The 22,355-nt window shown below is 44.4% G+C and overlaps 3 pseudogenes; all 3 read left to right on the top strand.

Annotated features, from left to right (window-relative positions):
* The first annotated feature begins 21,840 nt into the window (after window positions 1-21,840).
* On the top strand, window positions 21,841-21,959 carry LOC142724696 (5S ribosomal RNA; annotated as a pseudogene).
* Window positions 21,960-22,025: 66 nt separating this feature from the next.
* Window positions 22,026-22,144, top strand: LOC142724695 (5S ribosomal RNA; annotated as a pseudogene).
* A 67-nt stretch (window positions 22,145-22,211) lies between these two features.
* Window positions 22,212-22,330, top strand: LOC142724424 (5S ribosomal RNA; annotated as a pseudogene).
* The last annotated feature ends 25 nt before the right edge of the window (window positions 22,331-22,355 follow it).

Genomic DNA, 22,355 nt, shown 5'->3' with positions numbered 1-22,355 from the left:
GTTACAATGTTTGTGAGGAAAAAAATCCTCTTTCCACTAAAGTCCCCCATGTGACCCGCTGAGTCCTCCTATAGTGGAACTCAAACTCCTCAATGACTTGACACCACCACTAACCAAGTGTGCTGATAGCACGGTCAGTTTGTGCATGCCAGCCCACTGAAGAGAGATCTGTGGAGTGCAGGTTCAAGTACTGCAGACATTATCAGACTATTACCACTAATTTTCTTTATATGATATTTTTATTGCTATAATTCTATTAAATCAAGAGAAAAGTAATGCTTGTTTGGGAACATGGTTACATTATACATTGTTACAACAGATAAAAATATGGCAACTGTGTCTATAAGGGACTCCGTACAGTAGGTTTTTCATCTAGATCGTAATGGGTACACAGTTCTTTGAACTCTATACCTACAGGAAAAACAAGAGAAAATTTATGTTATTAAATCAGATCTTAAAAATATTCACAATCTAACCTACACTAGAAGGAGTTAACCATTCCATTACAGTAAGACATAGGGCAAGCTAACCCTCTCAGATAACACCAGCCATTTTAAACTCTATGTGTTTAACGTCCGTGATAAGCGCGTGAAAATCACGCGCGTCGCACGGACCTATGTTAGTCAATGGGGCCGTTCAGACATTCCGTGATTTTCACGCAGCGTGGTGTCCGCTGCGTAAAACTCACGACATGTCCTATAATTGGCCGTTTTTCATGCATCACGCACCCATTGAAGTCAATGGGTGCGTGAAAATCACTCGCAGCACATGGAAGCACTTCCGTGTGTCGCGCATGATTCGCTCAAGAGTAGATCAAGAAATGAAGGGAAAAATAAAATCACTTCCTTAATTTCTTTTTCTAAACATCAAAACCTCGTGTCATAAGGATGGCAAATGTGTGAAAATCACGCAGCCACGCAGGAAACACTTATGACACACAGAACTGCAATGCGCACAAAACGCACACGTTCGTGTGAAAAAGGCCTAATAGTGATTTGAGTCAGCCAATATCCTCTATTATTCGGAGACATTGGCCAATGTTGGGGGGTTGTCTACAAAAAGTGACAGAACTTAAAGCTCCTCCATTATTCTCCTACCGCCAATCCCATAATTTGGGAGATAAACTTGTGAGAGCGGATTTGGGCCCAACACGGAAAGGGTCCCAGACTAATCTTGCCCCATTAACAAAGGCTGTTGTAATGACAGGGATAGGGAAACAGACAAGTGAGCCCTAATCTACCCGCCACTCAGTCCCTGCCTACTTGCAACGACCCGCCCTAGGCGACGGGATACAAGTGGGCGACGGTCCCTACACTCAATAAGTGCACGACAGACAAGGAAACACAGAACAAAGGGAAACGGGGCAGTTGCCCACGGCAACACCGTGAGCAACAAGAGTAGTAAACGAGCCGAGTCAAACCAGGAGTGTACGAGGTACCAAACGCAGAGCAGAAGAGTAGTCAGTAAGCCAGGGTCAATACGAAGCAGGGACAAGTAGTTCAAGACAGGGCCAGGAAACCAACAGAGAAGAATCACAAGCAAGGAGGAACAGGAAAGGCAGGTATAAATAGACAGAGGGCGGGAGCTAGCTCCGTCTGGCCAGGCTGTGATAGGCTCTACCACTCCTAAAACAGAACATGGCGGGCGCACTGCAAAACACTCCCATGTTCTGTCTTCAGTGCCTGAACCGCCGCTCATTAGTGCAGCGCCAGCCGCATCTCCTCACGCTGACCGCACACGCACTTCCTTTTAGGAGCGGGGCAAGGACTGTATTACACATCAGAGAAACCTCTCATCTCCGCCGTTATTCCCGTGAATGCTGCGATCAAAGCTGACTGCAGCATTCATGCATCCCTAATGTGCACACACAAAATTAGAAACCTCTGAAAATACGGAGCTATTTTCAAGGGAAAACAGCTCCCGATTTTCAGCCGGCTTTTAATCATACCCGTATTTTTCGCTACGTTTTTTACGGCTGGTTTTCTATAGTCTATGAAAAACTGCTCCAAAAACGGCTGAAGAAGTGACATGCACTTCTTTTTCATGGCCGTTTTAAAACGGCCGCGTAAAAAACGCCCCGTCGGAACAGAACACCGTTTTTGGGCAGATGTTTGGAGGCGTTCTGCTTCCAATTTTTCAGCTGTTTTTCGGGAAGTTTACGGCCCGAAAAATTGCTGAAAACACTACGTGTGCACATACCCTTATTAGGCAGCTTGTTTTCCTAGAGATTAATCTGACTCTGAAAAGTCCCAAAAATTTAAAATGTCTTTCAGAGGGTTGCAGCACTCTTCAAATTACTAAGATATCGGGCGTGATCAACCAACGGGTCCGTGTGCAGTGCTTGATTTTCACGCACAGAACACGGACGAGTTTTACGCTAGTCTGAGCCCTTGAGGTATGTTCCCACACACAGGATATGCTGAAGATTTTCTGCAACAGAGAGTCTGCCCCAGAATCTCTAGAAGGCAGAGTTCACAAGGTGCGGATACGCTGCATAAAAGCATGCAGCGTATCCGCCCTGTGTGCTGCAGGGAATTTCGGGCGAAAAGCTGTACCAAACTGTGGTGCAGTTTTTCGCCCAGAATGTCCTTTGCGAAAAACTGCAGTTTTACGCTCGTCTGAATGAGCCCTTAGGCCCCATGCACACGACCGTGTTCGGTCCGTGATATACGGTCCGCATGTCCCGGACCGAACACAGTGCAGGGAGCCAGGCTCATAGCATCATACTTATCTATGATGCTAGGTGTCACTGCCTGTCCGCTGAACTACTGTCCCGTACTGAAAACATGATTACAGTAGGAGACAGTTGTCCCGCAGCGAGGCAGTGACACCTAGCATGATAGATAAGTATGATGCTATGAGCCCGGCTCCCTGCACTGTGTTCGGGCCGGGACATGCGGACCGTATATCACGGAAAAAACACGGTCATGTGCATGGGTCCCTTAGGGTATGTTCCCACACAAAGATTAGATTTACGCTGAAGTATGAGATTTTTTTATTTTATGAGTTGTATTTTTTGCGGCAGAACACGCTGCAAAAAAAACGAAACAACTGCTATTTGTTGCGAGTTTTACCTCCCCATTGAATTCAATGGGGGAAAACCCGCAAAAAATAAGCAGCGTTTACGCAAATACAATTGACATGCTGCGGAATAAAATTCTGCACCGCAGGTCAGTTTCGGAGCGTCTTTTCCGCTCAGTATTTATGCAGCATGTGGATGAGATTTGTTTAATCTCATCCACTTTGCTGCTATTGTACTTGCTTCAACAAGTTCAGTTGCGGAAAAAACGCAGGATTTTGGCAACGTGTGAACTGACCCGAAAAACGCTGGTAAATCAGTCACAGAAATCCGGACCAAATAGTGTGCTTTTCTTGCTCATATTGCTGTGGAAAAGCTGCATTTTTTCAATAGCAGTTTTACCTGCAGGTTAAAGCGGAGTTCACACGGGGCAGATAAACTGCATAAAAGCACGCAGAGTATCAGCCCTGTGCCCCACAGGGAATCCCGGGCGAAAAAGCGCAAACTGTGGTGCAGTTTTTCGCCCGGAATGTCCATTCTGGAAAAACCGCAGTGTTTACACAACATGTGAACTGACCCTTAGGGGGGATTCACACGAGCGTGTATTCGGTCCGTGCGGGCCGCGTGGTTTTCACGCGCCACGCACAGACCAATACAAGTCTATGGGGCAGTACAGACAGTCCGTGCTTTTTGCGCAGCGTTTGTCAGCTGCGCAAAAAGCGCGACAGGTTCAATATCTCCGCGTATTTCGCGCATCACGCACCCATTGAAGTCAATGGGTGCGTGAAAGCCACGCAGGTCGCACGGAAGCACTTCCGTGCGAACCGACTGAAACAGCGCACCAGCTGTCAAAAGGATGAATGTAACCAGAAAAGCACCACGTGCTTTTCTGTTTCCAAATATCCAAATGGAGTGTCTTTGAGATGAGCGAAACCGGACAATCGAACCGAACTTCACCGGGTTCGGCCGAACTCGTTTTGGCCGAACCCAGCAAAAAAATTTCCGGTACGCGACGTCCGGAGATAGTCACTGTCCAGGGTGCTGAAAGAGTTAAACTGTTTCAGCACCATGGACAGTGACTACCGATCCCAATAAACATGAACCTGTAAAAAAAAACAAAGTTCTGACTTACCGATAACTCCAGGCTTCTTCCTCCAGTCTGACCTCCCGGGATGACAATTCAGTCCAAGTGACAGCTCCAGCCAATCACAGGCCAAGCACAGGCTGCAGCGGTCACATGGACTGCCGCGTCATCCAGGGAGGTGGGGCCCGATGTCAAGAGAGGCGCGTCACCAAGGACGCGTCACCAAGGACGCGTCACCAAGGCAACGGCCGGGAAGTTCTCGGTAAGTACGAACTTTTTCTTTTTTTTTAACAGGTTGCTGTATATTGTGTTCGGCATTCACTGTCGAGGGTGCTGAAAGAGTTACTGCTGATTAGTTAGCTCTTTCAGCACCTTGGACAGTGACAGGCGTCGACTAGCCTCATCTCTATGATGGCGGCTGCGCGAAAATCACGCAGCCCCGCATCATACACGGATGACACACGCAGCTGTCAAATGTTTTTTGCGCGCGCAAAACGCTGCGTTGTTTGCGCGCGCAAAAACGCAACGTCCGTCTGTATCTGCCCTCACTGTTATAGCAAAATATATGTGCACCTGCAGATTTCTAGCGGTTTTTACTGCGTTTCCTCTGCGTAAACTCTGTGAAAACGGCAACAAAGATCTGTGGCAGAATTTCTGTTCCCCATTGAAGCCTATGGGCCAAACATGCAGCATCTCCACACAGAAAACTGCGGCATAAATTGACATGCTGCGGAATTGAAAAACGCACCGCTGAACACTTTCCGCAACTCTTGAGAGGTGTTTTTTTCCACAGTGTGGGCATGAGATTTCCTAAATCTCATTCACTTTGTTGCTACAGTAAATGCTGTGGAATTTCCTCACAGAATTCCGTTTGCAGGAATTCTGCAGCGTTTACGCTACGTAGGAACCCAGCCTTACTGTACCTGGAGATGGTTTTGGACACTGCCCCTTTATATATACTTTAACCGATTGGATTGGTTGTTGCGTTACATAGTTACATAGATTGTACGGTTGAAAAAAGATGCACGTCCATCAAGTTCAACCAAGGGATGTGAAAGGGGGAAGTTTAAAAATTTCTACACATAGGAGCTAATATTTTTTTGTTCTAGGAAATGATCTAAGACTTTTTTAAAGCCATCTACTGTCCCTGCTGTGACCAGCTCCTGCGGTAGACTATTCCATAGATTCACAGTTCTCACAGTAAAGGCGGCTTGTCGCCTCCGCAGGTTGAACCTTTCTTTTTCCAGACGGAAGGAGTGCCCCCTTGTTTTTTGAGGGGGTTTTACATGGAACAGGATTTCACCATATTTTTTGTATGTGCCATTCATATATTTATATAAATTAATCATGTCCCCCCTTAGTCGTCTTTTTTCAAGGCTAAATAGGTTTAATTCTTTTAATCTTTCCTCATAACTTAAATTCTCCGTGCCCCTTATTAGCTTCGTTGCTCTTCTTTGTATTTTTTCCAACTCCAGGGCATCCTTTCTATGAACTGGAGCCCAGAACTGGACTGCATATTCTAGATGAGGCCTCACTAATGCTTTGTAAAGTGGTAATATTACATCCCTGTCCCGTGAGTCCATGCCTCTTTTAATACACGACAATATCTTGCTGGCCCTTGAAGCAGCTGATTGACATTGTATGCTGTTATTTAGTTTATGATTTACAAGTACACCCAGATCCTTCTCAACAAGTGACTCCCCCAGTGTAGCTCCCCCTAGGACATATGATGCATGCAGGTTGTTCGTACCCAGGTGCATAACTTTCCATTTATCTACAATAAACTTCATTTGCCAAGTGGACGCCCAAACACTTAGGGTATGTGCACACGATAACTGCAATTACGTCTGAAATTACGTAGCTGTTTTCAGGAGAAAACAGCTCCTGAATTTCAGACGTAATTGCATGTACTCGTGTTTTGCGGGGCATCTTTTACGGACGGAATTTGGAGCTGTTCTTCATTGGAGTCAATGAAAAACGGCTCCAATTATGTCCCAAGAAGTGTCCTGCACTTCTTTTGACGAGGTTGTATTTTTATGCGCCGTCTTTTGACAGCGACGCATAAAATGACAGGTCGTCGGCACAGTACATCGTAAAGCCCATTGAAAGTAATGGGCAGATGTTTGCCAACGTTTTGGAGCCGTTTTTTCAGACGTAATTCGAGGCGTAAAATGCCTCCATTACGTCTGAAAAGAGGTCGTGTGAACCCAGCCTTAGTGTGTTCAAATTAGCTTGCAATTCACGAACATCTTCCATAGTCTGAACTATATTACATAGCTGCAAAAATAGAAATAGTGCTATTAATCCCATCCTCTATATCATTAATAAATAAGTTGAATAATAGTGGTCCCAACACTGAACCCTGTGGTACACCACTTATAACCGGGGACCATTCAAAGTAGAAATAATTTACCACAACTCTCTGGATATATACTTTCTAAATCTATAGTTCTTAATTTACCCATTAGATGTCTATGAGGGACAGTGTCAAATGCCTTTGCAAAGTCCAAAAACACAACATCCACAGCGGCCCTTCTGTCTAGGCTTCTGCTCACCTCTTCATAAAAACAAATCAGGTTGGTTTGACAGCTTCTGTCCTTCGTAAAACCGTGCTGGCTATCACTTATGATACTATTTATGGTAACATAATCCTGTATATAGTCCCTTAATAGCCCCTCAAACATTTTCCCCACAATGGATGTTAAGCTTACTGGTCGATAAATACCCGGGGACAACATAGAGCCCTTTTTGAAAATAGGCACCAGATTTGCCCTGCGCCAGTCCCTTGACACTATACCAGTCACAAGAAAATCTCTAAATATTATGAAGAGGGGGACAGAAATAACTGAACTAAGCTCCTTAAGAACTCTATGGTGTAACCCATCTGGTCCCGAGGCCTTGTGTACGTTTATTTAATTTAGCTTGCACCATATCTACATTCATCCAATTCAGTATATCAACTGATATATTAACAGCACTGGCACCAGCTACATCAGCTGCTCTTTCTTCTGTTGTATATACAGAGCTGAAGAACCCATTTAGTAACTCTGCCTTCTCTTGATCCCCTGTGACCAACTCCCCATTACCACTATCTAGGGGTCCCACATGTTTATACCTTGATTTTTTTGCATTTATATACTTGAAGAATTATTTGAGATTTGTTTTACTATCCTTGGCTACCTTCCTTTCATTTTAAATTTTTGCTGATTTTATTACCTTTTTACAGATTTTATTAAACTCTTTATATTTTACAAAGGCTACAGCTGTACCCTCAGATTTTTTGTCATATATTGCCCTTTTTACAGAAGGTGTAAGCCATGTGGGGTTTAATTTTAATCGTTTATACTTGTTACCTATAGGAATACATTTTGCACTATAATTACCCAAAGTAGATTTTAAAATCTCCCATTTATCATTTGTACCATTATTTGACATTAGCTCTTCCCAGTCTATATCCTGAATTGCAGCCCTCATCCTGGGGAAATTGGCCTTCTTAAAATTAAGTGTTTTTGCCCTCCCAGCCTGTGTTTGTTTTTTACAGTATAGGTAAAATGTAACTATATTGTGATCACGGTTACCGAGGTTTTCACGAACATTGACGTTTCCAACAAGCTCTGCATTATTAGAAATGACCAGATCCAACAGAGCTTCACCTCTAGTCGGGTCTTCCACAAACTGGCCCATACACTTTTCCTGCAACAGGTTGAGGAAATGTCTCCCCTTTGCAGTTGAAGCCGAACCATGACACCAATTAATATCCCGGTAATTATAATCTCCCATTATCACTACTGTACCAGCCTGTGCAGCACGCTTCATCTGTTTATATAGCTAGACTTCCATCTCCTCAGTTATATTGGGGGTCTATAGATTACACCAAAAGTAATTTTTGCAGTGTTTACCTCCCTTTGTAATTCCACCCACAAGGTTTCAACCTCCTCACAATCTTCACCCTCTAATGTCTCATTCACACTCACCTTCATATCGCTTCTCACATAGACATACACCACCACCTTTCCTATTTGCCCTGTCTTTCCGAAATAGTGTAAAACCCTGTAGATTTACAGCCCAATCATGTGAAGAGTCCAGCCATGTTTCAGCAACACCAACTATATCTATATTTTCTTCCAGTACCAAGGCCTCCAGCCAGGGGCGTAACTAGGAAAGACTGGGCCCCATAGCAAACTTTTGACTGGGGCCCCCCCTCCACTGGGTAACACATAACCCCCCCTTGTAGATAGTGCCTCCCTATAGCTTCCACCACACAGCGCCCCCCTATAGATAGCGCCATACACAGCCCCCTGTAGATGACGCCTTACAGAGTCCCCCCTGTAGATGACGCCATACAGAGTTGCCCCTGTAGATGACGCCATACAGAGTCCCCCTGTAGATGACGCCATACAGAGTCCCCCCTGTAGATGACGCCATACAGAGTCCCCCCTGTAGATGACGCCATACAGAGTCCCCCCTGTAGATGATGCCATACTGAGTCCCCCCTGTAGATGACCCCATACAGAGTCCCCCCTGTAGATGATGCCATAAACCCCCCCAAAAAAAAAAAACTGCCTATAGTTTGTCCTACAAAAGACATGCATCCCCTATCCACAGGATAGGGGATACATGTGTGATCGCTGACAGCAATAAGGGGAACGGGGGACCGAAAGTCCCCACGAAGTTCTCCATGACAAACCTCGGACTTCCGGCGTCTGCGCAGTTCAATAAAAATGAAAGGTGCGCCACAAGTGCGACAAGTGCACAATTAATTTATATGGAGCTGCAGACAGACCCCGGAAATCCGAGGTTTGTCATGGAGAACTTCGGGGGACTTTTGATCCCCCGTTCTCCTTATCGCTGGACGTCCCAGCGATCACACATGTGTCCCCTCTCCTGTGGATAGGGGATGCATGTGTTTTGTAGGAACAACCCCTTCAGTGGCGTCGCGCTGTAGCAGCCATAGCAGCTGCTAGCGGAGCCTCCGACCATGCTGCGGGCACCGTAGCAGCCGCTACGGCTGCTATAGCGGTAGTTACGCCACTGCCTCCAGCTCCCCCATTTTGCTTGCTAGACTTCTGCCATTTGTGAACATACACTTTAACTTGCCTTTAAATGTTTTACTTTCAGTATCAGAAATGTGATTATTTGACATTTGGGCATTTTTATTTTCACTGCTGTTTTGTAATGAAAGACTCTCCTTATCTTGTTGCCTAGTCCTCTCCCCACAGTCTGTTTCTCCCCCCCACCAATATAGTCTGACCCCTCTCTAACCTAACTACCCCTTTATTTTCTACATTGGCCTCCCTCCTCAGCCCTAGTTTAAATACTCCACCACCCCAGCTAGAATTCTCTCCCCTAGCACAGCGGACCCCCCTCCATTTCGGTGCAAATCATCTGCAGAATACAGTTTGTACCCCAATGAAAAGTCAGCCCAGTGCTCTAGGAACCCAAAGCCTTCTCCTCTACACCAAGACTGAAGCCATGCATTTAACTTCCTGAGCCCCCACTGTCTTTCCTGTTATGCGCATGGCATAGGCAGTATTCCTGAGAATACTACCTTGGAAGTCCTTCCCTTCAGCTTGTAGCCTAGTTCTTTAAAATTATTCTTAAGGCTCCTCCGCCTACCATTTATTCTGTCGTTCGTACCCACATGGACCACGACAGCTGGATCATCACCCGCCCCTCCCAGCAATTTGTCCACCCGTTCCACCACATGCCGAACCCTGGCACCAGGGAGACAGCAAACCATTCGGTTGAGGCGGTCTTGGTGACAAATTATTCTATCCGTCTTCTTGATTATAGAATCCCCTACAACTATCAATTGTCTTGCCTTACCTGCATTACCATCCCACGACTACTAGCTGGGCTGTTCTGCCGGCTGTTAGGGAGATCAGTATCCACTAGGGCTGCCATTTCTGAGACCGACACCCTCACATCATCACCCAACTTGGCAATTTTGCTTGGAATGTCAGAAACAGGATTGGTCTTCCTTTTCTTGGACCCCTTTCTACTGCCCCTAACTACATTAACCCAGCTACTTGCCTGCTCCTGCTCACCCATGTCTTCACTCTCCAGTTCTATCCCACTAACTGCATGCTCCGTGAGCAGCAAGCTCAGCTCAAGATTGTCTATCTTCCTCAGTGTTGCATTCTGCTCCTCCAGATCTCTAATGGGAGCTTCCAGGCGAACAACATGCTGACATCTGCCACAGAGGTATTCACCCTGGGACTCTGGCTCCAGTCGTGCATACATATGGCAAACTATGCACTAAAGAAAACCTCCAATCTTGCTATCCATTATCCGAGTTACAACAAAACAGTGAACAATTGTCAAAGTAAAAGAAGAGTACTTACTGTGGCTTTAACTTCTCTTTTTAAATTTGTTTTAGAACTCCACTTATATCACAAGCCACTTAAACCACCAAGCTCAGACAGAGCCAAAGTGTTCACATAGTGGTTTCTACTCTGGCGGGTAGGAGCCTGTTATGGTGTACCGCCTCACTTGGCACATTCGTCCCTTATATAGGGATTGTTGGAACCAGGGGCGTAGCCAAAGGCTCATGGGCCCCGATGCAAAAGTTCTTATTGGGCCCCCCCCGCAAACTCCTCATGGCCGACGGTCCGCAGCTTTCAGCTGCATCGCTGGGTCTCCTAAGTGACCCAACAATGCAGCACTAGCAGCCGGGGCGTCACTAAGGCTGGGTTCACACACCCTATTTACGGACGTAATTCGAGCGTTTTAGCATTGAATTATGTCCGAAAATGCGGCTCAAAAGCGTTGGCAAACATCTGCCCATTCATTTGAATGGGTCTTACGATGTTCTGTGCCGACGGTCATTTTTTTTACGCGCCGCTGTCAAAAGGCGGCGCGTAAAAAAGACGCCCGCGTCAAAGAAGTACCTGTCACTTCTTCAGACGTAAATGGAGCCGTTTTCCATTGACTCCATGAAAAAACAGCTCCATTTACATCCGTAATGGACGCTGCGAAAGACGCCTGCACATGCCTTTACGGCTGAAATTACGGTGCTGTTTTCTCCTGAAAACAGCACCGTAATTTCAGCCGTAATGGACGCTGCCATGTGAACATACCCTCAGGGCTTAAAATGTCAGGGGAAATAGCCCCAATACATATGTGTCCGCCCAAAAAAAATGTGTGTATAGGAGACAGCATATCTATAGCACTACGACCCTATAAACTATGGATAGGATTAGATACAGTGGCTCAGCAGACAGTATCACACATGATAGGATTAGATACAGTGCCTGAGCAGACAGTATCACACATGATAGGATTAGATACAATGGCTGAGCAGACAGTATCACACATGATAGGATTAGATGCAGTGGCCCAGCAGACAGTATCACACATGATAGGATTAGATACAGTGGCTGAGCAGACAGTATCACACATGATAGGATTAGATACAGTGGCCCAGCAGACAGTATCGCACATGATAGGATTAGATACAATGACTCAGCAGACAGTATCACACATGATAGGATTAGATACAGTGGCTCAGCAGACAGTACCACACATGATAAGATTAGATACAGTGGCTCAGAAGGCAGTATCACACATGATAGGATTAGATACAGTGGCTCGGCAGACAGTATCACACATGATAGGATTAGATGCAGTGGCCCAGCAGACAGTATCACACATGATAGGATTAGATACAGTGGCTGAGCAGACAGTATCACACATGATAGGATTAGATACAGTGGCCCAGCAGACAGTATCGCACATGATAGGATTAGATACAATGACTCAGCAGACAGTATCACACATGATAGGATTAGATACAGTGGCTCAGCAGACAGTACCACACATGATAAGATTAGATACAGTGGCTCAGAAGGCAGTATCACACATGATAGGATTAGATACAGTGGCTCGGCAGACAGTATCACACATGATAGGATTAGATACAGTGGCTGAGCAGACAGTATCACACATGATCGGATTAGATACAGTGGCTCGGAAGGCAGTATCACACATGATAGGATTAGATACAGCGGCTGAGCAGACAGTATCACACATGATAGGATTAGAGATAGGGCCCAGCAGACAGTATCACACATGATTGGATTAGATACAGTGGCTCAGCAGACAGTATCACACATGATAGGATTAGATATAGAGCCCAGCAGACAGTATCACACATGATAGGATTAGATACAGGGCCCAGCAGACAGTATCACACATGATTGGATTAGATACAGGGCTCAGCTTGCTGACATTGCGGCTCCAGTGCTGGACCCAGGAAAGGTAAGAATAATAATTTTGCTTCTTTATGTGTTACGGATTATTTTTGTGTGTTTGTGTTTTTTTACAGGTTCGGTTGTTGGACTTCGGATTCGAGGACTTCAATGACGGCGTTTTTTTATTCTCAATAAAATGGTTAATGAGGGTTGTGTTTTTTTACTTCAATAAAATATTTTTTCTATGTGCTTGTATCTTTTTAAACTTTATTATCACAGCCTTAGTAATGGCCGCTGGCTGATTGACAACCTCCATTACTAGGGGAGGGCTTAATGTTAGCCGGTGTAGACGCCAACACTAACCCCCATTATTACCCCGGTACCCACCGCCACCAGGGATGCTGGGAAGAGTCGGGTACGAACCAGTACCCGACTATCTGTAGTGACGGTCAGGTACCAGGGCGGCCGCAGGCTGGTAGTATTAGGCTGGGGAAGGCCAAAAACAGTGGCACCTACCACCCTGGTAATGCTGCCTGCTGCTGCTGTGTTGTATCTGGCTGGTTATGAAAATTGGGGGGACCCCACATCTTTCTTTACAATTATTTTTTATTTAATTTTTTTTAAAATTACGTGTGGTCCCCCCCATTTTTCATAACCAGCCAGCTACAATAAAGCAGCAGCAGCCTAGCATTACCAGGGTGGGAAGGGCCACTGTATCTGGCCTTTCCCCTCCTGATAATACCAGCCTGCGGCCACCCCAGTGGCCGACCATCACTACAGATGGTCAGGTACTGGATGGTACCCGGCTCTTCCCAGCACCCCTGGTGGCGGTGGGTACCGGGGTAATAAATGGGGTTAGTGTTAGCCTCTGCACCGGCTAACACTAAGCCTCACCTTAACAATGGATGCTGTCAATCAGCCGGCGGCCATTACTAAGGCGGTAGTAATATAGTTTTAAAAAAAACACAAAGACATAGAAAAAATATTTTATTGAAATAAAAAAAAACCCACACAACCCTCATTAACCATTTTATTGATAATAAAAAAAAAGCCGTCATCGAAGTAGTCCTGGAATCCGCTGTAGTCCAACGACCGAACCTGTAAGAAAACACACAAGAAAAACGATTAGTAACACATGTGCTAGGCTTAGATACAGGACCCATGTGTGATACTGTCTGTGGGACCCTGTATCTAAGCCTACCACAAGGTAGGCTTAGATACAGGGTCCAGCAGACAGTAATCTTATACAGTATAAGATTACTGTGTGCTGGAGCCCTGTATCTAAACCTACAGTGTGGTAGGCTTAGATACAGGGTCCCACAGACAGGATCACACATGGGCCATGTATCTAAGCCTATCATGTGATTGGCTTAGATACAGGGCCCAGCAGACAGCATCACACAATCTGTGATCCTGTCTCATGGGCCCCCTAAGCCTGCTACATCGTAGGCTTAGGGGTTGTGCAGTCCCTAAACATTGATGGCCTATCCTCAGGATAGGCCATCAATAAGCTGATGTGTTGGGGTCCGATTCCCGGGACCCGCCAATCAGCTGTTTTGAAAGGGCCGCAGCACTCGTACGAGAGCTGCTCCCCCTTCATTTCACTACTCGCTCACACTGTGAATCGCCGACACCGGAATGAAGTGACCGGAATGAAGGGGAACAGCTCTTGTACGAGTGCTGCGGCCCTTTCAAAACAGCTGATTGGCGGGTCCCTGGAGTCGGACCCCGCCAGTCAGGGCTAATCTTACCTTCCTCTTCAGCCGCGGCGGTAGTTCTGTCGTCTCGATGCTGTGCGCGGCGCATAGCGCTGTGACGTCATGCGCTGCGCACAGCGCTTGACGTCAGGACCACCGCTGCGATCCGGAACCAGGAAGGTAAGTACAGTCTGTTACTATAGTAACAGGGGCCCGCGGCCCGCGTTACTATAGTAACTTTTTATTGATTTGGTGCGGGGGGCTGTGGGCCCCCCTGGCTTCGGGGGCCCGGTCGCAATTGCGACCGCTGCGACCCCTATAGCTACGCCAGTGGTTGGAACTAAACAGATGTTGTACAACCAGTCACTGAAAAAAAAAAAAACACACCACTTGTCATGACAGCCCTATATGTGTTCTTTTATCTTGTGAACAAACTCGAGTTTGCCACATAGTTGGATACGTTTTCCTCCATTTTTCTTTTTAAATATTGCCCATCACTCCAGTAGTTTATTTTTTCCTCTCTGACTAATTTTATATTAGAACAAAATGCTGTCCAAAATGACAGACACGAGACGACTGCTTCTTTAACAAGACATAATCATATGTACAGGCAAATGCATCTATAGCGTCTATGCATGCACAGCTTCACTTCTCTTTTTTCTACGCCACCCAAATTTAATCATGTGGCATATTTCTAGCAAAATAACCTTTTAACCATTGTTTCCTATATTTCATGTGGAAATGTAATAAGAATCTGAAGAAAACATTATTGTCTGAAATAATACCCATTATTCCCTCTTAACATTTTTTATATCAGCATGCTCACTACACCACTATATGAATACCTTTAGGGGTCTAGTTTTTAAAATGGGGTAATTTCTGGCCTCTAAATTCATGGTATGTTACTTAGATTCAATTGTGCCCTGACAGACAAAGGGTGCTCCCTCTCTTTTTGGCCACATGTCTAGTAAGCAGATTGAGACCATAATGGGGGTATTTTTGAACACAGGGGAAACAGGGTGAAATATTTTGGGGTGTGATTCTTCATTCTCATGTTCGCTTTACAAAGTAATCAGTCTTTAAAATTATACATTTGTGAAAGAAACTGAAATTCTATATTTTTTACACCTGCTTTGCATTAATTCTTACAAAAAACAACTGTGGGTCAAAATACTTAACACCCCTTAATAAGTAAATACCTGAAGGGGAGTAGTTTTTAAAATAGGGTCATTTATGGGGGGTTCCATCATTCTGACACCTATGAGCCAACTTGGCTTGGTGAAGGAAAACAAAATGTACTTCAAAATTTATAAAATTATTAAAATTGCAAGTCTTCCAAATTGCTGAAAATGTTATTTTTTTTTTCAGAAGTGCTGCCAAAATAAAGTAAAGAGATGGAAATATATATTTCATTAAGAAAATGTGTAGGGTTGCACGATGAATCGAAACTTCCATACTGTGCACCCTCAAACGGTTCAATACCGTTATTTTATGTATTTTGATATGAAGCTTTGCTGCCGCACAGTTTCGCCTTGTAACACATGAATATAGTTAGAGCGGGGCTGCGGCTGTATACTACAGTCATTGCCCTGCTTCTGTGTCCTGACAAGTGTGTGTGCACTCAGCATCTCTCATCTCCGACGCTATTCCCCTGATTGCTGCGATCAAAGCCGAACGGTCTAATTTGAGGTCCATCTGCCCTGGAAAGGCCCAAAAATGAGTTAACCTTCAAGGAAGTCGGAAACTTAGGGTTTCCAAGATTTGAAGGAATCTCAACTCACAAATATTTAGAGGCTCTCGACTGTCAGCGAAAAAGAAAGGCATCTCGTACTGTAAATCAGAGACATCCGAAGAGAACAATGTAATATTAGGAATCTCAGACTTTTTGAGATTGACCTTAAAGGTAGGTATGTTGACCTTCCTGAGGGTCAATTGTCACAAAAAAATTCAGATTACATTGAGGCACATCCGCTACCTAAACTCTCACCTGACAATCTCTTATTTGGAGGAGGACTTTCAACGGGAGAATTGGATGTTGTGATTAAAGATCTTAAAACTGGTAAGAGCCTGACGTATTTGCTCCTAGATTCTATAAAGTTTTTCATTTGGTATTGGGCCCTTCAATGCTGGAGTCTTTTAATGGGGTTTTAGCGATTAGCCCTTTTTCCTCTTGGCACACATTACAATTTTGCCAAAGCCATGCAAAGATCCCTCGGTTTGTGGAAATTTCTGTCCAATATCCCTGATTATTCTAGACTTAAAGATTTACTGCAAAATGCTAGCTTTACACTGAGACCTCATATTTCTTCCTTGATAAATAAGGAAGAGGTGGGATTTGTACGAGGATGTGAGGCACGATATAATACGATCAAAACACTGTCCCTGATTTCTCAGGCTCGCTCCCAGGGAATCCCTCTTTGCCTTTTATTCACTGATGCTAAAAAGGCCTTTGATCGAGTGAGTTGAGGGTTCCTGGAGGCGACTCTACAAAGTCTGGGGGATACATTCATCCCAGAATTATGTCTCTTTACCATGGTCCTCAGGGACAAGTTTGGATTAATGGATCTTTGTCAGATCCTTTTAAGAATAAAAATGGGACGCGACAGGAATGCCCACTTCTGCCTCTTCCTTACATCTTGGACATGGAGGTATTGTCAAACCTTCTTCGAGATAATGAATCTATTAGGGTTATTTCATATTGGGGATAAACAACATAAATTTGCTTTATATGCGAATGATCTATTGATCTCTTCTCACCAAGAGTTGGACTGCCGGTGATAATTGTCACATTGGGAACGTGGACCCACTGGGCCGTACCACCTTGACAGTATGGCAGCTGGCCAACAGGACACAGGTCACAGTCTATAGTTCGTATAGGTGTACCTGTGGTAGCTCAGACAGTAGCAAGACAGGCTCAGCTGGGACTTAGGCAGCAGGCGGACACCAGGCGTGGTGAAGCAGGACAGGCGTGGTACTCAGCGCAGAACGACTCCAACTCAATACGGCACTTGACCAGGATAGCACAGGATGCAGGTTACAGGTAGAAGGAACGGGACACATTGGGAACTGGAAAACACTTAGGAGACCATTTGCATAGACAGACTAGGGTAACGACAACAAAGCTCAGGCAAGGCAGGAAGGGGCTGGACCCCTCTTATAGTCATGGGCCTCATGGGCTAATTTTGTACATTAATTAAGGTGCGCGCCTTGGCCCTTTAAGAGGACCTACGGGACCCGGTCGGGAGAAGCGGAAGTGAGTGCTGGCGTCTCCTGAGGAGGAGACGGGGATCAGCGCTCACAGATCCATGGCTGTGGCCGTCAAGAGGTGAATGAGCCTAACGGCCCGCGGCCATAGGCATGACAGTAATGAGGGAATTTGATTTGTTTGGAGCTTTAAGTAATTTTAACCCCTTCCCGCTCCTTGACGTACTATTACGTCATGGCAGCTGTATCGTTCGCGCTCCATGCTGTAATAGTACGTCACGGGAGTAACGGCCGTTTCGGCCGTCCTCCCGACACATACAGGAGCTGTGACGCTGCTGTCTTGTTCAGCAGCTGTCACAGCTCCTACAGCGGGGACCGATCGCTGTGTCCCCGCTGATTAACCCCTTAAAAGCCGCGTTCTATAGAGATCGCGGCTTTTTAGGGGTTAAGCTGCCATCGCCGGCCTGCTACGCGATAGCGGCCGGCGATGGTGACTATGGCAACCGGACACCAAACAATGGCGTCCGGCTATGCCATAGACGGAAGCCTAGTGGGTCCTGACAACGTCAGGACCCACTATGCTTGCTGTCAGTGAGTAGCTGACAGTTCTAATACACTGCACTACGCATGTAGTGCAGTGTATTAGAATTGCAATCAGGGCCTCCTGCCCTCAAGTCCCCTAGTGGGACAAAGTAATAAAGTAAAAAAAAAGTAAAAAAAAGATGTGTAAAAATAAGAAAATAAAAGATTTAAAAGTAATAAAAGTAAAAATCACCCTTTTTCCCTTATCAGTCCTTTATTATTAATAAAAATATATAAAAAACAAATAAACTATACATAATTGGTATCGCCGCATCCGTAACAGCCTGAACTACAAAATTATTTCATTATTTATCCCGCACGATGAACGCCGTAAAATAAAATAATAATAAACCGTACCACAATCACAATTGTTTGGTCACTTCACCTCCCAAAAAATGGAATAAAAAGAGATCAAAAAGTCGCATGTACCTAAAAATGGTACTGATCGAAACTACAGTTCGTTACGCAAAAAATAAGTCCTCACACGGCTTTATTGATTGAAAAATAAAAAAGTTCTGGCTCTTAGAATAAGCGAACACAAAAAGTGAATGATTGTTTACAAAAAGTATTTTATTGTGCAAACGCCATAAGACATAAAAAAAACTATAAACATCTGGTATCGCCATAATCGTATCGCCCCGCAGAATAAAGTGAATATTTTATTTATAGCGCACGGTGAATGCTGTAAAAAAAAGAATAAAAAAACAATAGTAGAATTGCTGTTTTTTAGTCACCACGCCACCTAAAAATAGAATAAAAACTGATCAAAAAGCCGCATGCACCCCAAGAAAACTACAATGCATTCCTCAAGGGGTCTAGTTTCCAAATTGGGGTCAGTTTTGGGGGGTTTCCAATGTTTTGGCACCACAAGACCTCTTCAAACCGGACATGGTGCCTAATAAAAAAGAGGCCTCAAAATCCACTAGGTGCTCCTTTGCTTCTGTGGCCGCTGCTTCAGTCCATTACCACACTAGGGCCACATGTGGGATATTTCTAAAAACTGCAGAATCTGGGCAATACGTATTAATTTGCGTTTCTCTGATAAATCCTTTTGTGTTATAAAAAAAATGGTATAAAGAGGATTTTCTGTCAAAAAAAAAAATGTAAATTTCACCTCTTCTTTGCTCTAAATTTTTGTGAAACACCTAAAGGGTTCATAAACTTTCTAAATGCTGTTGTGAATACTTTGAGGGGTCTAGTTTCTAAAATGGGGTATTTCATAGGGGTTTCTAATATATAGGCCCACTCAAAGCAACTTCAGAACTGAACTGGAACCAAAATAAATAAATAAATGAGGCAATACTTCGCTTCTTACATTATACTGATAATGAGCCGTGCCCACCCTGAGATGACCCCAGTTTTGACCGTTTGTATAAACGGAGACCCCTATTAGACCGTTCCAGTGCCCTGTTTTCCCCAGCATACACCCCGAGAAGTGTATTTCTATTGATGAGTCCCTGGTACATTTTAAAGGGAGGGTTCAATTCCGCGAGTACCTGCCGGGTAAGAGGGCAAGGTATGGCGTGAAGATGTATAAGCTGCGAGAGTGCATCCGGGTATACCTACAGGTTTAGGATATATGAAGGAAAGGCCACCCCCAAACCAGACTGCATCCTGGACTACAATAGGTACATGGGAGGGATGGACTTGTAAGATCAAATCCTGAAGCCCTACAGCGCCATGCAGTGTGGTATAAGAAGCTGGCCGGGCACATCATACAGATGGCTTTGTACAATGTGTACGTGCTACGTCGATGTGCAGGCCAGACGGGAACTTTCCTGGAATTTCAAGAGGTGATTATCAAGAACCTAATCTTTAGGGACCAAGAAGGGGGGGCACCCAGTACTTCTGGAAGCGGGGCCACACGCATCGTACCAGGGCGGCAACACTTTCCAGGGGAAGTTCCCCAAACTGGCAAGAAGGGAAAAAGTCAAAAGAGGTGCAAAGTCTGCTATAAGACGGCGATAAGGGATGACACAATATATCAATGTGACACGTGTCCCGAATAACCAGAGCTCTGTATGAAAGAGTGTTTTAAAATTTATCATACATCCCTTGGTTTATAATTTACCCCAATTTTACTTACCCTGATGCACTCCGCACAGCTTATCCCCCCTCGTCTTTCCCCTCTGAGCCCTGCTGTGTGCCCAGGCAGCTGATAACAGCCACATGTAGGGTATTGCCATACCCGGGAGAACCCACATTACAGTTTATGGGGTGTAGGTCTCCGGTCAAAATGCTCACTACACCTCTAGATGAATGCCTTAAGGGTGTAGTTTTTAAAACAGGGTCACTTCTTGCGGGTTTCAACTGTACTGGTACCTCAGGGGCTTCTGCATACATGACTTCACACTAGAAAATCCCCAGTAGGCCAAATGGTGGTCCTTTCCTTCTGAGCCCTCCCATTGGCCCAAACGGCAGTTTATCACAACAAATGGGGTATTGCGGCACTCAGAACAAATTGCGCAACAGAATGGGGTATTTTGTTTCTTGTGAAAATAAGAATTTTTGAGCTAAAATGACATATTATTGGAAAAAATATATATTTATTTAATTCCCAGCCCAATTCAAATAAGTTCTGTGAAGAAACTATGGTGTCTAAATGGTCACATTACCCATAAATGAATTCCTTGAGGGGTGTAGTTTCCAAAATGGGGTCACTTCTGGTGGGTTTCCATTGCTTTGATACCTCTGGGGCTCTGCAAATGCGACATGGCAGCCGAAAACCAATCCAGCAAAATCTGGACTCCAAAGAACACACAGCGCTCCTTCCCTTCTGAGGCCTCCCATGGGCCCAAACGGCAGTTTATTGCCACAAATGGGGTATTGATGCACTCAGGAGAAATTGGGCAACAAAATTGAGCATTTTGTTCCCTGTGAAAATAAGAAATTTTGATCACAAATGACATTTTATTGGAAAAAATGACATTTTTTTCATTTCACAGCCCAATTCAAATACGTGCTGTGAAAAAACTGTGCGGTCAAAATGGTAACAACAACCATAAATGAATTCCTTGAGGGGTGTAGTTTCCAAAATGGGGTCACTATTGGGGGATTCCTACTGTTTTGGCACCTCAACACCTCTTCAAACCCGGCATGCTGCCTAAAATATATTCTAATAAAAAAGAGGACTCAAAATACACTAGGTGCTTCTTTGCTTCTAGGCCTTGTGTTTTAGTCCACGAGCGCAGTAGGGCCACATGTGGGACATTTCTAAAAACTGCATAATCTGGACAATACATATTTAGTAGTGTTTCTCTGGTAAAACCTTCTTTGTTACAGAAAAAAAAATGAATAAAATTGAAATTCCGCAAGAAAAATGAAATTTGCAAAGTTCACCTCCACTTTGCTTTAATTCCTGTGAAATGCCTGAAGGGTTAAAAAACTTTCTAAATGCTGTTTTGAATACTTTGAGGGGTCTAGTTTTTAAAATGGGGTGTTTTATCAGGGTTTCTAATACATAGGCCCCTCAAAGCCACTTCAGAACTGAACAGGTACCTTAAAAAAAAGGCTTTTGACATTTTCTTAAAAATATGAGAAATTGCAGTTTATGTTCTAAGCCTTGTAACGTCCAAGAAAAATAAAAGAATGTTCAAAAAACGATGCCAATCTAAAGTAGACATATGGGAAATGTGAACTAGTGACTATTGTGGGTGGTATATCCGTCTGTTTTACAAGCAGATGCATTTAAATTCTGAAAAATGCAATTTTTTCAAAATTTTCTCAAAATTTTGCAATTTTTCACCAATAAACACTGAATATATCGACCAAATTTTACCACGAACATGAAGCCCAATGTGTCACGAGAAAACAATCTCAGAATCGCTTGGGTAGGTTTAAGCATTCCCACGTTATTACCACATAAAGTGAAATATGTCAGATTTGAAAAATGGGCTCTGAGCCTTAAGGCCAAAACTAGGCTGCGTCCTTAAGGGGTTAAGGCCTCGCTAGTACCAGTGTGGGAGACTGTCTGGGAATCCGTGGTGCGGTTGACTTTTTATTATGTCGTTTAGATTTTGTTTCACAATAGATTAAATAGGACTCTGGATTAAAGCATTTAACGTCAATGGCCATTCTAAGCTGAATGTGCCTGCTCTCGTCAGATCGCAGAAGTTACACAGCTTAAGGCCTCGCTAGTACCAGTGTGGGAGACTGTCTGGGAATCCGTGGTGCGGTTGACTTTTTATTATGTCGTTTAGATTTTGTTTCACAATCGATTAAAAGGACTATGGATTAAAGCATATAATGTCAATGGCCATTCTAAGCTGAATGTGCCTGCTCTCGTCAGATCGCAGAAGTTACACAGCTTAAGGCCTCGCTAGTACCAGTGTGGGAGACTGTCTGGGAATCCGTGGTGCGGTTGACTTTTTATTAAGTCGTTTAGATTTTGTTTCACAATAGATTAAATAGGACTATGGATTAAGGCTTTTAATGTCTATGGCCATTCTAAGCTGAATGTGCCTGCTCTCGTCAGATCGCAGAAGTTACACAGCTTAAGGCCTCGCTAGTACCAGTGTGGGAGACTGTCTGGGAATCCGTGGTGCGGTTGACTTTTTATTATGTCGTTTAGATTTTGT

Source organism: Rhinoderma darwinii, unplaced genomic scaffold, assembly GCF_050947455.1.
Source record: "Rhinoderma darwinii isolate aRhiDar2 unplaced genomic scaffold, aRhiDar2.hap1 Scaffold_585, whole genome shotgun sequence".
Lineage (NCBI taxonomy): Eukaryota > Metazoa > Chordata > Amphibia > Anura > Rhinodermatidae > Rhinoderma > Rhinoderma darwinii.
Note: the sequence above shows the minus strand (reverse complement) of the source record. Positions and strands in the feature narration are given on the sequence as shown.